General features: G+C 50.2%; 1 protein-coding gene across 2 annotated transcripts in view; it reads right to left on the bottom strand.

The window, feature by feature from the left end:
- MRC2 (mannose receptor C type 2) overlaps positions 1-15,228 on the bottom strand; it is a 56,319-nt gene that overhangs the window by 27,437 nt on the left and 13,654 nt on the right. The gene's annotated exons all lie outside the window — the stretch shown is intronic.

Here is a 15,228-nt window from a genome sequence, read left to right as displayed (position 1 = left end):
GGCTTTAAGCCACTGAGCCACCCAAGCGCCCCTCTTGGTGGGTTTCTTAATGCTTTACACCCCCCACCCCCTCTAGGAACAGTTTATTCATTGCCAAGGATTTGAGAAGAATCTGTAAGACAACACCATTATGGCTCCTTCCTTTCTAGGATTTTCCCTCTTGCATTTTAGCTTTTCTGGTAGCCCCAAACACTGACCAGTAGACCTACTGCTTTCTGCTTGAGGCCCTCAAGGGGGGGGGGGGCAGTGCTCCCAGGTAAATGAACCTCTCACCCCATCTGCTTCTTTTCTTTAGGAGATGGCTTCCTCCCCAGCATCTGGTTGTTTTTGATAGCTCTCAAACCACGGTATTTTTTTTCTACCCTCTTATTTTATTTTATTTATTTGACAGAGAGAGACACAGTGAGAGAGGAAACACAAGTAGGGGGTGTGGAAGAGGGAGAAGCAGGCTTCGTGCCAAGCAGGGAGTCCAATGCGGGGCTCGATCCCAGGACCCCGGGATCATGACCCGAGCTGAAGGCAGACACTTAACAACTGAGCCACCCAGGCACCCCTATATTCTGTCCTTTGTCTCTAAGTCCTCTTGGCCAGAGAGTTAGATCGGTGCAAGCTACCCTGCCATTTCCAGAAGCAAAACTCATTACCTGACATGCTTCTGTTTTGCGTGTCTCTCCTCTTGTTCATAAGTTCCAAGGACTCTCTCTGTCTTTTCTACCACTGTTTCCAAAGCACCTACAACTCTGCCCGACACACAGTAGTGCTTACAAATACTGGATGAACACGTGAATGAATGAATGAAACGATCAGTCAATCTCCTGTCTGGGTAACAATCACAACCAATTTGTCAACCTTTCTGTTCCCTATTCCAGCTGCCAAATTAATTTCCATAAAACAGAGTCTCCGCAGCTCCTGTCACCGAGTGCTTACAACACCATGGTTAGGAGGCTGGTGGGGCGGGGACATCGGTCCTCTGCATTCATCAACACCAGCAGCATGTGGGTCCTCTCTGTCCCCTCCCCCCACCTGCTCCTTCCTTTCCAGCCGCCCTCTAGAACCATAAACCAGCCCCATGACTTGATCCAGGCCTGGATCCTCTAAGGACTGGGTATTTGATTCTCAGAAACTCCCTTGCAGTGAGGACAGTCAGTAGTGACAGAAAGTGGCCCCTGGCAGGGGGTAGGGAAAGGGCCTGGGACCGGAAAAGGGAAAAAACAGTGCTTGCTTTTGTAGATGTTTCTCAGAGATGGGAATAGACAATGCATCCCCAAAATGTCACAGGAGTCCCCAGCAGCCCAGGGGGTGGCACCCTCGCTCCCCACCCCCCAACCAGAAAAGAACACATGGCCTGAAGAGAGTCTAACCAGGCTGGGCCACCATAATACACGGCAACTGAAAGGTCTGAAAGAGGTCCGTGTCAGTCAGGAGAGACATTCCCAGGACCAGGCCACCTGACCCTCGCTTGACAGATAGGGAAACTGAGGCTCAGAGAGGGGAAGAGGTTAGGACGCCCAGTCGCAATACTGTTCAAGGCCAGTTTCCTCCTCTGTCACATGCTGACATCCTGGGTTCTAGGTTCAAAGGCACCTGATCGTCCTGGGGCACCTGCTATGTGCATGGCATGTCCCAGGCAATGCTGGGGCCATGAGGAGACCCAGCACTGTCCTAGTTAGAGAAGAACAGTGGGTTTGGAAATGGCAGGACATGAGGCAAACAAGCCCTTAAAATCCAGGTGTCTGGGGGGCGTAGGAGGGAGCTGTGCCTTCTGCGGGAGGGGAGACTCTCTGAAGACACGGAGGGTCTGGAAGAGGCAGGGGTGAAGAAGGCAAGTCGAAGAACTGCCTTGGCAGCAAATGAGAAAAGAACAAGGCATTTGGGAGCCAAGGGGAGGAGTGCAGGAGAGCTACAGAGCAGAGGGGAGGCTGAGGAGGATTCTCGGAGATGGATCCCTGCGACTCTGCCAAGCTGCGGGCCTGGGGGCTCTCGGGAAAGCATTTTCCACCCCAAGTTTATTTATTTATTTATTTATTAAGATTTTATTTATTTATTTATTTGACAGAGAGCAACACAGCGAGAGAGGGAACACAAGCAGGGAGAGTAGGAGAGGGAGAAGCAGGCTTCCCACCGAGCAGGGAGCCCGAGGCGGGGCTCGATCCCAGAACCCTGGGATCATGCCCTGAGCCGAAGGCAGACGCTTAACGACTGAACCACCCAGGTGCCCCTTCCACCCCAAGTTTAGACATGTGCCTAGGCCCTCACAGAAAGGAGGCTCCTTCTCCAGGGCCCAGTGCAGGAAGGTATGGAGCCCAGCCTTGGCCCGGGGTGGAAATGCTAAGGGCGAGAGGGCAGGGCACGAAGGTGTTTTGAGAATGGACCGTGTTCTTTGCATCCCTGCACTCAGCCAGCACATGAGCAGCAGCAGAGGGAGCTCAAGCCCAGAAGCCTGGTGCCCCCATTGTGGGCACCTTACCCACCCCATAGCCTCACCCCACAGGCCTGCGGAGCAGCAGGTGTCACCGCAGGAGTGGAAATGCCCCCTCACGAGGCATATGGTATGTCTCTCACCGAGGACAAAGAGACCCTGCATTTGGATGGCAACCACACCACGCCCAGCACGGTGCTGGTATTCATTCAATGGACGATTCAATAAATGAATGAAACCAGGCAGGGAACTGTGAGTTGAGCACATCCATCCATTCATTCATTCAACAACTATGTGTTGAGAATTTCACAGGTGCCGAGAGTACGGCGGTGAGCAACAGAGACAGGCTCTGGCCTCCTTCACCATATGGTCTGATAGGCACTGGGCTCCCCATGGACGATCTGGGGACCGCAACAGAAGCCCTGAACCTCGCTGAACTGCCCTTACTCTCCGGCCTTTGTTTCTGTCGGCCCAACAAACTTCCCATCGTTTCCCTATTTATCATTTCCTTGCACCGTGATCTGGCTACGCAAGAGGGTTCGAAGTCTCGCTCGTGGCCAGGAAGCGTGTCCATTCCCCTGGCACAAAACTCAGGGCTGATGGGAGGTCTCCCCTAGAATGTGTGCTTTTCTCTCTCTGCAGAGATCTTGAAATTGGGGCTGCCAATGGCCATGTTTCCTGCCACGAGGGAAGACCTTCCTGCTACAGACAAGAACGGAGACACAGCTAGGCGTTCATCAGACCCCAAGTTCCTGTGGCTCTTCCTCCAGCCTGTGAATCATGGGCTTCTCTGCAGCCACATTCCCCCTGGTCTGCTGAGCCTGTCTGCCCTGGGTTTCTGTCCTTGTAACCAAAAGAATCTTGACAAACCCCATGTCTTGGAACCAGAGACCTTCCCCCAGCCACCTTACTCCCAGGAGGCTGTGTTCCAGGATTCCCTCTGACCCTCAGACCAGCAAATGAGCCTCGGGGGCTTATCTAAGGAGGTGCTGGGAGGCCACACTTCCACCTCATCCTCCTAATCACCCTTCTGGCTGCTCCCCCAGAGGCTTTCTCACTCAGGCAGATGATTCGCGTTTATGAAGCTCTGTGCTTGGTCCTATGTGGGAATTAAACAATCCAGCCTCTGGTCTCCTGACATTTTCGATGAGACTGCAGGGGCAGAACTGCCAAAGCAATCCATGACAAAGTCACAAGCAAGACGTCAGCAAGTGTGCAAACCCGCCAGGTCCAATTCATACTGTGCGGCTGGGGGTGAAGGTGCTAGAAAGGATTTTCCAGGTAACTGACATAGAACAGGAATCATTCTGTGGCGGTGTCCTCAGGTCCTTGCTTCTCAGACATCCGGGTCATGCCCCTGGACACATATGTCTGTGCTCAGAAGCAGCCGGGTTTTTGGGGTGCCTGGGTGGCTCAGTGGGTTGAGCTGCTGCCTTCGGCTCAGGTCATGATCTCAGGGTCCTGGGATCGAGTCCCACATTGGGCTCTCTGCTCAGCGGGGAGCCTGCTTCCCTCTCTCTCTCTCTGCCTGCCTCTGTCTGCTTGTGATCTCTCTCTGTCAAATAAATAAACAAAATCTTTAAATAAATAAATAAATAAATAAAATCTTAAAAAAAAAAAAAAAAAGAAGCAGCAGCCTGGTTTGGAAGCTATATGCTGGACACTGAGTAGCCCCTGTTTCCTCGCTCCCTGTTGACCGTGGCCTCTTCTCCTTTCCCATCTGCTGTAAGGTACACGCAATGCTTTGGTGGAGTCCTGAGGCCGAGGGCAGAGGCTCAGAGCTGTCGGTCTCTCAGCTGTCCCAACAGCTTCCCGGGACTCAGGCCAGCAGCGAAGGCAGCCAGAGGTCTGACCTCGGATAAGACGGCTGCTCTCCATTACAAGTGGAGGACACCGTGCCCGAGGAAGCACAGGGCAAGTTAATTCTAGCAGAGTGCCTGGCACTGAGCAGACTCTCACTAAAATCTGAATGAGAGGCAAATTGACCAAAAGCCGGAGAGGCACCAGCAGGGACAAGAACAAAGGAGGGTGTGCCAAGGTGGGGGAATGGCAGGAGCAGAGCCCGGGGACCCAGCGACCAGCCTGGCTCTGCTCCTAGGGACCAAATCTGGGGGCTGACCCAACTGGGTGCCTGAGGGCATGGCAGGGTGAGGTCCAATGCTGAGCCTCTCTGCACTTGGGGGCCCCCCTCCTTAGGCCTCCTCAGGCCATGCAGAGGCGAAGGGTCATCCCAGGGAGAGCCAGGGGCCGCAGGGCCACCAGCCAAGAGGAGCAGCTGTTTTCAATAAGCCATTTGGCCCTGAGGCCAGGCCTGGAAATGTCCCTGAGTCAGCAGAAGCTGCCAGCCCCACCCTGTTGAAGGGCCACCCCTGGGGACTCAGCACCAGAGGCTGCCCCACCTTCTGCTAAAGGCTCCTTCCACTTGCACTGGACCTGGATGGGGGCGGGGGGGGGGGCGGGTCGCATCCCTTCCACAGAGCGCCAAGCAGTCACATGACATGGAGGCTCGAGGCCGTGTCTAACTTTGCAATACCCCCACCCAAAGGCAGTGCTCTCGTGGGCTTCTGTCTACCCTCCAAGCTTTTCACACTCTCCTCGCTCCTCCCAGCGGCCCCTGCATTCCAGCCGGACCAAACTGCCTGCTCTCCGTTGCTTAAAGTGCATGTGACTCCGCGGGGCTCATAGGGCCCCAAGGGCTGCGGTCACACGTGGGCGCGGTGTGTCTCCCTCTCTTCCTTCTTCCTTGCTCCCTCCAGCCACGGTGCGCTTCCTCTATATCACTCATTTCTAGAGATGCTCTTCTTCCTCCTTGCAAAATGTGACATGCCCTGCCCGTTTCAGGATGACATTAAAGTGAACTCCGAGCAAGGAATGGGTTAGAAGGTGGGCTTGTCACCGCTACTGGATAAACGCAGAAGGGGCGGTGTGAACTGGGTGGTGGGGAACGGGATTGTAAGTAAATTCGGAAAGGCAATTTTCACCCTCTCAGCAACTCAGCCTGGTCCCCCGGGTCCCCCAGGTGCTACCAGCTGACTAGGGCTGGCCCCTGGGGCACTCTGGGAACGCAAAAACACCGGCCCAGGCTGCCCCCCCTCCCCGCGATTTAGTGGTCTTTGATCTTACCCTCTGCCCACTTTTGCCTCCTCAAACTAAAGCATCACAATCTGTGCGGCCTGTCCTTTGCCAGGCCCCATCTTGCAGAATAAAACGGGGGTGCCGCCCGGTCCCGAGAGAAACCATCTGCCTCCCAGCTCGGGTCGACCGTCCGCTCCCAGGCTCTCCTCCTCACGGGAGCATCCCGGGGGCGGACGACCCCTTCCTCCTCACCCCGCCCGCAGGCGCCGAGAGCCGCGGGCCCTCGGAGTTCTGGATCATCGCCGTAGCGCCCCGCTCCACGGTCGTGCGCATCCCTCCTCGGCGCGCCCCCCCAACCTCGGTCGTGCGCCCCACTTCTTGGCCGCGCGCCCCTCCTCGGTGCACCCCACCTCCTCCGCCATGCGCTCCCCTTCTTGGCCGCTCGCCCCCTGCGCGAGATGCCGCCCCTCCCTTGCGGGCGCCCCCTCTCGGCGGCGCTCCCCAAAGCGTTCCCGCGCGGGGCCTCCCTCCCCAGTCCCGGCGGCGAGGCCAGCCGGCTCCGCAGCCCAGTCTGCGCACGGCGGGTCCGCGCGGCCCGCAGCCCCCGGCGCCGTCTGCGAGCCCGAAGCCAAAATAAACAGCCCGAAGCCACTTCCTTCCCCAGGGGGCCGCTTTCACAACGCCGGCCGGCTCCGGTCGCGGCAGGAAGCGGCCTTCGGGGCCAGCACCAGCCAACCCCACTGACGGCCCCAGCCAACCCCACTGACCTGGCCGCCGGGGGCCGAATTCCGGAATCCGGTCTGGAGCCGGGCTGAGCCCGCGGCGCGCAGGAATCACCTGCGCAGCCCCGCCCACCCTTCGAGCCCTCGGCGGAGCCACACTGGGTTTATTTATCTGGAGGAGGAAGCTGAGAACTGATTAAGTCCAGAAACTCTCGGACAGCAGAGCCCTCTGGGGCCCCAGCCACAGCGCTGTGTTGGGGACCCCATACCTGCCTGACTGAGGATGAAGACATGAACGACGGAGAGAATTAATTTATTAGGAAGCACTCAGGCAGATTTGGGGTGGGCTATTTATTTATTTATGTTTTTAAAGATTTTACTTATTTATTTGACAGAGAGAGAGAGAGAGAGGTCACAAGTAGGCAGAGAGGCAGGCACATAGAGAGGGGGAAGCAGGCTCCCTGTTGAGCAGAGAGCCCGATGTGGGGCTCGATCCCAAGACCCTGAGATCACGACCTGAGCTGAAGGCAGAGGCTTAACCCACTTAGCCACCCGTTCTTGATTTTAGCTCAAGTCATGATCTTAGGGTGGTGAGATCCAGCCCCATATCTGGCTCCCCACTCAGCGGAGAGTCTGCTTCTCCCTCCCTGTTCCCCCCTCCCCCGTGCTCTGTCTCAAATAAATAAATAAATCCTTAAAATCTAGTTCTGACAAAGTGGCTGCAGAGGTGTGTGGGGGTGGGGGGAGTAAGGCCCAAATATTAGAAGGCCCCCCCCACCATGCTCACTGCAGAGTCAACAGAAGAAAGAATTTCCTTTGGGCCTTTCTGTGTTTTCCAATTTTCCACACTGAAATAATTTTTTTTTTTTTTAATGTAGACACCCACTCACGAAACAGAAATGTGTAGAGAATTATACTGAATGTAATGGTTTGTTTGCTAGAAATTGAGGTTTCCGATACAAACATTCGATTCACTAGGAACATTTTGTGAACAATTCCCACGTAACAGTCTTCCAAAGGACACTTGAAAAACAGGGTAGGGATTCCCACCCTCCTGTGCAAGAAGAGGTCCTTATTGGCCTCTGTCTCTGGCTTCTCCACATCCTGGGCATTTGGCTGGCGTGGTCTGGTCTCACACTAAATGTTTGTCAAATGACAAAATCAATGTGAACTGAGGGATCTTAGAATTCATCTTGTCAATCCTCTGGAATAGTAAAATCAAACACAAACCAAGATCAGACTTGAAAACTCCCCATGCAGACAAAAATCAGTTTAGTCACCCAAGCAAATAATTTAGCTTACTTGGCAACACAAACAAAGCTACCTGAAATGGGGTCAATACTTAACTTATGCCTCTGAAAATCATAAGCAAATCTTAAATGGATCCCCAAAATTGTTTTGAGGCAAACACGGACCAAGGTCCTTTCATTTAAGAAAATTCTAGTATAATTAGTCACTGTGAAGAATAACCAGTCACCACCTCCACACTATCCGAGCTGCTTTATAACAATATACCTCAGAGGGCGCCTGGGTGGCTCAGTGGGTTAAGCCGCTGCCTTCGGCTCAGGTACTGATCTCAGGGTCCTGGGATCGAGTCCCGCATCGGGCTCTCTGCTCAGCAGGGAGCCTGCTTCCTCCTCTCTCTCTGCCTGCCTCTCTGCCTACTTGTGATCTCTCTCTGTCGAATAAATAAATAAAATCTTTAAAACAAAACAAAACAATATACCTCAGAGCGCCATTCTGTGTTTTGGTTTGGGTGCTCCTGATTTACAGTCTGTATGGGGTGTGCACAAGATACTTTTACTAATTATACTTCAGTGATTCATCGGTTTTATTTCTGCTGTTTTCTAAACCTTTGACAAGCATGTGGAAACAGAAACATGGAAAGATTCAGTTCAAGGACCCTCATGTACTGAAACACGACCTTTCCTCTTGAACTACTTGTTACAGGTGCTAAACAGGACAATGCCAGTATTTGCTTACATAGGATGAGCGTGTAATTTAATGTTTCATATCGAGAATGGAAAGGGGAATTCGTAATAATTACACCAGTGCAACAAGCTTGAACCAGACCAGTCCTGGGCAAACCATATATAAGGTCACCCCACACTTACAAAAAGAGACACAAATAATGATGTGTAAATGTATCAAAGCGTCGAAGGTAATGTTCACTATGGGCTTGCTAAGTTCACTTGGGCTGCTGGGTTCCAAGGCTTTCTTGTCAGTCCTCATAGCGACCCTCAGAAGTAGGTAAAATTCCCATCTCCACTTGACAGAGGAGGAAAATGAGGTATTAAATGAGAAATGAGATATCTTGATAACACAGCTGATAAGGGGCAGAGCTCAGATGCAGAGCTGAGCGCCAAACAACTATTCCAGGTGCTTTATTATTTTTTTTTAAGATTTTATTTATTTATTTGACAGAGAGACAGCGAGAAAGGAAACACAAGCGGGGGAGTAGGAGAGGGAGAGGGAGAAGCAGGTTTCCTGCTGAGCAGGGAGCCTGACGTGGGTCTCAATCTCAGGACCCTGGGATCATCACCTGAGCCGAAAGCAGACATATAATGGCTGAGCCACCCAGGTGCCCCATCCAGGTCCTTTAAATTGGTAACCCGTAGGCGGGTTATATTTGCCCTTCACAGTGTGTGAAAGAAAAGTGAGCCAACCCTTAAAAATCAAGAGATTTCACACAAAAATCTAGACTTCCAGTTTCTCTTAGAAACACTGGACGCGCGACAGCACTGAGCCAGTGTGCCCACGGGCAGCCAGTCCCCGTGAGTGAGTGGAGCAGCCCCCTGGGCGGGGGCTTGCTAGCTTGCCACAGTCTCCACCCATCCCTCTTGCAACCCACCCCCCTCGGCCACTGTCCCAACATGAAGTGGGATGAGAGTGGCCACATATTATTGTGCTTGCACAACTGTTTTTATCAGAGAGGAGAAACATTCTTCAGTATCCTGATCTCTGTCAAGAAATGACCAGAGAGCTGTGCCTAGTTCAGAACCAAAAATAAAAAGGGGGTCGGGTCCTCTAAATGAGCCTCCACAGCAACCACGATGTCCCTATGACATTCCTTTCAGGAGACATTTATGAAACACAGCACAACATGACAAAAAAATCATGACGCGCTTCAAAACAAGCTTTTGCTCTACTTACTGGCAATTTCCTGACCTTCTGACGTGGCCACATTCAAGGATGACTTGTTGGGTTCTAAAAGCAAAGCATGGCACTCTTTAAAGTTAACTGAATTTACAATCTCTTTTGCTTGGGAACCTTCAGGATCTCCCTACCTGGGAGATTCAGCCCTTGCTGACTTCTGCAGTGACCGGCCAAGAGGACCTTCTCACACTGCGTCCCGGAGGCACTGCGGTGGAAGGATTGGAAGGGGAGCTCTGGACTCAGTACCCGCCCGGGTTCAAGTCCCTGTGTGGGCCCTGGGGCTGGCTGCTTCACTTCTGCGGGCCTTGCTTTGGGGAGGACACGAATGAGACTCATCTCCTGGGTGTCTGGGAGGATTCAGCAAGAAAACGCTTGAAGATGCTCTGTACCTGGTAAGCACTCCTTAACGGAAGGAAGGAAGATCATGACTCCTTCTTTAATATTTAAGCGAGAGCTTCGGCCCTGACTGGGGCTGGGAGCTCAAGAATCTGTTTGTTTCACAGCAGAGAGCCTGGGAACCAGGCTTAGCAGACACTGCTATCTGGATGAGAGGAAACGATAAGAGGAAATAAGGCCAAGGACTCGAGTGTTGAAGCCTGTCTTCAACAGTATTAAAAGAAAAATAAATTCACAGTCCAGATGTGGAATCCTATCCCTCCCCCACCCCGGTTCCCATGGGTACCCTGGCAACCACCATGTGCTTCTGGCCTCCGAACTTCTGGGCCCCACCCCAGGTGCGGCCGGAAGGGAGAAGCAGGTAAAAGAGGCCATCCAGAATGTGACAGGGCAAAGTGGGGGGATCTTAGGGGGCAGGGCCAGGGCAGTTTGGGGGGTCGCTCTGCTCCCCGCCACATTCTGGCTCTGCAGAAATCAACTCCAAGGGCACTTGTGAGCGGAAGATGAGGTCACAGAACAGGCAGCTGGAAGGGAGAGTGTGGAAGGAGGTGGGGTAGCGTCCACACTGCTGGGCCTGGCAGATGCAGGGACCGGAGGACAGTCTGCATGGGACCCTCTCTGGGGCTCGGGCGGTTGTGCAGCTCTGTGGCCCCTTACCCAGAAGAAGGAGAGGAGGCCAGGAGATCTTAGATTTAGCCTGGGAGTTCAGGTTGTGACCCTGCCATTACAATCTAAATGACTTTAGGGAACCCTGTTTTCTTACCTTAGGGAACCCTGTTTTCTGAATTATAAAACACCCTCTCTGCCTCTTCACAGACTCCTGGGGAGATCTCTGGGCAGAGGTCTATGGAGTACTGACATGATTCTTTTAGGGTATGTCTCCCCCATTAACCAGTTCCTGGAGAATAGGAGCTATCTGTATCTGATCTATGTGTCTTCCTGGTGAGGGGCAAAAAAACCGTGTTCCATGTGTCTGTTGAATTCAGCTGGACCAGGGGAAGGGGAAGCAAGCTGCACTGTGTCCTATGGGTAAGGGTTTAACATCCTCTAAATTATACCCTCCTTGAAAACAGATCTACAGGGCGCCTGGATGGCTCAGTCGGTTATGTGTATGCCTTCGGCTCAGGTCATGGTCGCAGGGTCCTGGGATGGAGACCCACATTGGGTTCCCTGATCAGCGGGGAGCCTGCTTCTCTCTCTCCCTTTGCCGCTCCTCTTGCTTGTGCTCTCTCTCTATCAAGTAAGTAGATACAGGGGCACCTGGGTGGCTCAGTGGGTTAGGCCGCTGCTTTCAGCTCAGGTCATGATCTCAGGGTCCTGGGATCGAGTCCCACTTCGGGCTCTCTGCTCAGCGGGGAGCCTACTTCCCTCTGTCTCTCTCTGCCTGCCTCTCTGCCTACTTGTGATCTCTCTCTGTCAAATAAATAAATAAAATCTTTAAAAAAAAAATAAAAATAAAACTTAAAAAAAAAGTAAGTAGATACAATCTTAAAAAAAAAAAACCAAACCAAAGATCTACATATGGACATTTTACTGAACATAAAGGAATAAAGGAAACACACAATTATTTGTTGTGCTAGGAAGCTGAGATTATATGTAACTTTTGATTATATTATTATCATGTTTCTAGGGCAAATGAAACTGAGGGAAAGGAGACACAGGGGATCTGAAGAATGCTGAAGAAACCAAATCTTTCTGTATTTCCCACAGAACCCTATTCGGTACTCAATGTTGGTGAATTTAACTTGCTTTTTCTCAGGAGAGACACAAAAGGTCACATACACAACACCCTACCACCACCACCACCACCATTTATGACATCACCCAGACCCACAAAAATAATGCACTAGACCTGACCTACAAAGGAATGTCTGTGCTGTGCCTGCAATTTACTTCTCTTTCCCCACGCATTCACTCCCGTCTTCTGATTTCTTTCATACATTTTTTAGAACCATATAAAAAAAAGTACTGCTCCCCCAATCATCACTCTCTGATATTAACTGAAAACCATGGTGTGGTTAAGAGATCTCAGGTCCTAAATACAAGACCGGCGTTGAATTCCTGCTCTCAGACTAGTCATCTGACCTCTTCATCCCTCCGTGTTGTCAGCTGTTCAGTGGAGAAATGGTTAGCGTGTGCCGGGAGCCACGCTGGGGGCTACCTACCAGAGAGTTGGCAGGACTGGTGGAGACCATGGATGGAAAGACCTCACTGGCCTGCCCAGCAAAAAATGAGCTTGTGATAGTAGTAGCAACCTACATAGTCATAGGAGTGCAACTTTCCCAGAGGAGAATTTGGCAACATATATCAAAATCTCTCAGGGGTGCCCGGGTGGCTCAGTCAGTTAAGCAGCTGCCTTAGGCTCAGGTCATGAACTCAGGGTCCTGGAATCAAGTTCGGCGTTGGGCTCCCTGCTCAGCGGGGAGCCTGCATCTCTCTCTCTCCCTCTGCTGCTCCCCCTGCTTGTGCTCTCTCGCTCGTGCACCCTCTCTCTCTCAAATAAAACCTTAAAAAACAAAACAAAAATCTCTCAAAAGCACAAGGGCTTTGACCCCAAAACTCACTTCATAGGAATTTAACTTAAGGAAAAAAAAAAAAAAACCCTTAACTTAAGGAAATAATTAGGAATCTATGCAAAGATTTAACCACACGGCGTTATTTGCAACAGCAGTGATTGGAGGGAATGTCCAATAATATGATTCCGGGTAACCTGAAATGTCCTCATGCAATGGAACACTTCGCAGACAAGAGAAATACATTTTAAAAAGAGTATTTGAACATGGATAGAGGTTCACATTCTGATTAAACCAAAACCTAATGTGGGGTGTCCGGCTGGCTCAGTCGGAAGAGCATGTGACTCTTGATCTCCGGGTCGTTAGTTCAAACCCCATGTTGGGTGTAGAGATTACTTGAGTAAATGTTTTTTTAAAAAACCCGAATGTATAATATGATCTCATTTCTATTTTATTTGAAATCAAGCAAAGTCTGGAACTACATTTTTGCTTTCTTGTTCTTAAACTTGAGTGTCCAAGGGGCCTGGGGACAAATGCATGTGCCCCAGCCCAGCAGCAGACCTATTGGATTAGAACCTCCAAGTAAAGGAGTATCTGGATTGTAAACGAGAGTCCCAGGCACACCAGAGTTCTAGAAACACTGTATACACTAAGTGTGAACAGTGCTTATCACTGACTGATGGGCTAGGGGGTGATTTTTTTTTTTCTCTCTTTTCATTTTCTACAATGAACATATTTGCTAATTTAAAAAAGATAGAGGGCGCCCGGTGACTCAGTCAGTTAAGCATCTGCTTTCGGCTCAGGTCATGATCCCGAGGTCCTGGGATAGAGCCCCACATTGGGCTCCTTGCTCTACGGGGAGCCTGCTTCTCCCTCTAACCCTCCCCCCTGCTCATGATCCCCATCTCTCTCTCTTTTATTTATTTATTTTTAAAAGATTTTATTTATTTATTTGAGAGAGAGAGAGGGAGTGTGTGTGTATGTCCTTTGTTTCAAACTTCACCAGAAGTGACCTCAATTTATATGTGCAGAGTTCTACAATAAAGTCAGTCCACCTGGAAAGGAAAATTAAAGGAATGAACCAGAAGAGATGGTCCCTGAGAGATGTATAGATGGAAAAAAGTACACGCCTTGTCATGTGCCAAGGAACACGGCACACCCCTAACAACAGAGAATGGGTGAGTCCAAAGGCATTAAACTGATGTTAATCAAGCCACCTTCCCACCGTGTGTCAGAATCCCCCATCAGTTTGCAGGTCAAATGCACTAGATGCATACAGGGTTATCTGTAACAATGAAATGAGAAATGACCCAAACGTCCAACAAGGAGGTAAGCTGTGGTACATCCATACAATGGAATGCTACCCAACCAATAGAAAGGCTGGGTGGAAATACATCGATGACGTATTGGTACACAGAAGAATGTTATAAAACAACAAAATAACATGAAAAGATTTATGTTAAGTTTCGTAAAGGAAGAGGGAGAGGAAGGAGAGGTTACTTGAAGATTTTTTTTTTTTTTTAGATTTTGTTTATTTGAGAGAGAGAGCAAGCCAGCAGGGAGAGGGACAAGTGGACTCTGTGCTGAGCTCAGAGCCCCATGTGAGGCTCAATCTCACAACCCTGAGATCATGACCACAGCCGAAACCAAAAGTCAGACCCTCAACCGACTGAGCCACCGAGGCACCCCTGAGGAGAAGTAATTTTATAAGGATATTCTCCAAAATTTCTTTTTCTTTCTTTCTTTTCTTTTTTTAAGATCTTATTTATTTATTTGAGAGAGAATGAGAGACAGCACAAGAGTGGGGAGGGTCACTGGGAGAAGCAGACTCCCTGCTGAGCAGGGTGCCTGACGTGGGACTCGATGCCAGGACTCCAGGATCAGCCAGGATGAGCCAAAGGCAGATATGCTTAACCAGCTGAGCCACCCAGGCATCCCATATTCTCCAAAATTTCTTAGTGATGAGATTTCAGGTATTTTTTCTTTTTTGGTAATTTTTCCCATTATTTGAATTGTGTTCTATAAGTAAGTGCAAGTTTTTACAATCATGAAAATGTATTTTTTAAAGTAATCTCTACACCCAGTATGGGGCTCGAATTTATAACCCAGAGATCGAGAGTCACCTGCTCTTCTGACTGAACCACCCAGGCTCCCTGAAAATGTATTCTTACCTTGAAAAAATATATATGGAATCTTGTCTTTTCACAGCCTCATTTATGTTCACTAACTGAACACATGTTTAGATGTGCTGTTGAGGGCCTAGGGAAGGAAGGAGGGTTAGTCAAGCAGAAAAGATGGGGGACCTCACGGGGGTCATTGTGAGCCTTCCCATGCGGGGAAGAACCCAGTCTGACCCCAAAGGGCTTTCTATATCTTCTAAAAAGATGAAGATGGTGGAGGATGGGAAAATGAAAGACACGTTTCCCAAATAAAAAAACCTTTTTAAAGATTTTCCTAAGTAATCTCTACATCAACCTGGGGCTCAGACTCGCAACTCTGAGAGTCGCAGGCTCCACCTACCCAACAGCCAGGTGCCCCCCAATAAAAATTTTAACTGAAAATCAAATGGGAAGATATTTGTAACAAAAACAGCCAGAAGCTTATAGAAATCCATGAGAAAAACACAGATACCCCGATAATATTAAGCCACTAAGATCTGAAGAAGTAAGATGATCAAGGATATGAATACCATACATAAAGAAAAAAAATACCCATGTTCAATTAGGCTATGGAACATCTTTACAAGCACTTGGAACACTAGTAATGTTCTTACTTGCTGGATCTGAGCCCCGGCTACATGGGTGTGTTCAGTTTGTGAAAACTCACTGAACTGAACATTCATGTGTTCATTTTCCTGTACTTACACTATACTTAAAGAATTAAAAATTTTTAGTGGTGCCTGGCCTGCTCAGCTTGTTGGGCGTCTGTCTGCCCTCGGCTCTGGTCA

Source organism: Mustela putorius, unplaced genomic scaffold (genome assembly GCF_011764305.1).
Source record: "Mustela putorius furo isolate JIRA1106 unplaced genomic scaffold, ASM1176430v1.1 tig00000487_pilon_pilon_pilon, whole genome shotgun sequence".
In the NCBI taxonomy this organism is placed as follows: domain Eukaryota; kingdom Metazoa; phylum Chordata; class Mammalia; order Carnivora; family Mustelidae; genus Mustela; species Mustela putorius.
Note: the sequence above shows the minus strand (reverse complement) of the source record. Positions and strands in the feature narration are given on the sequence as shown.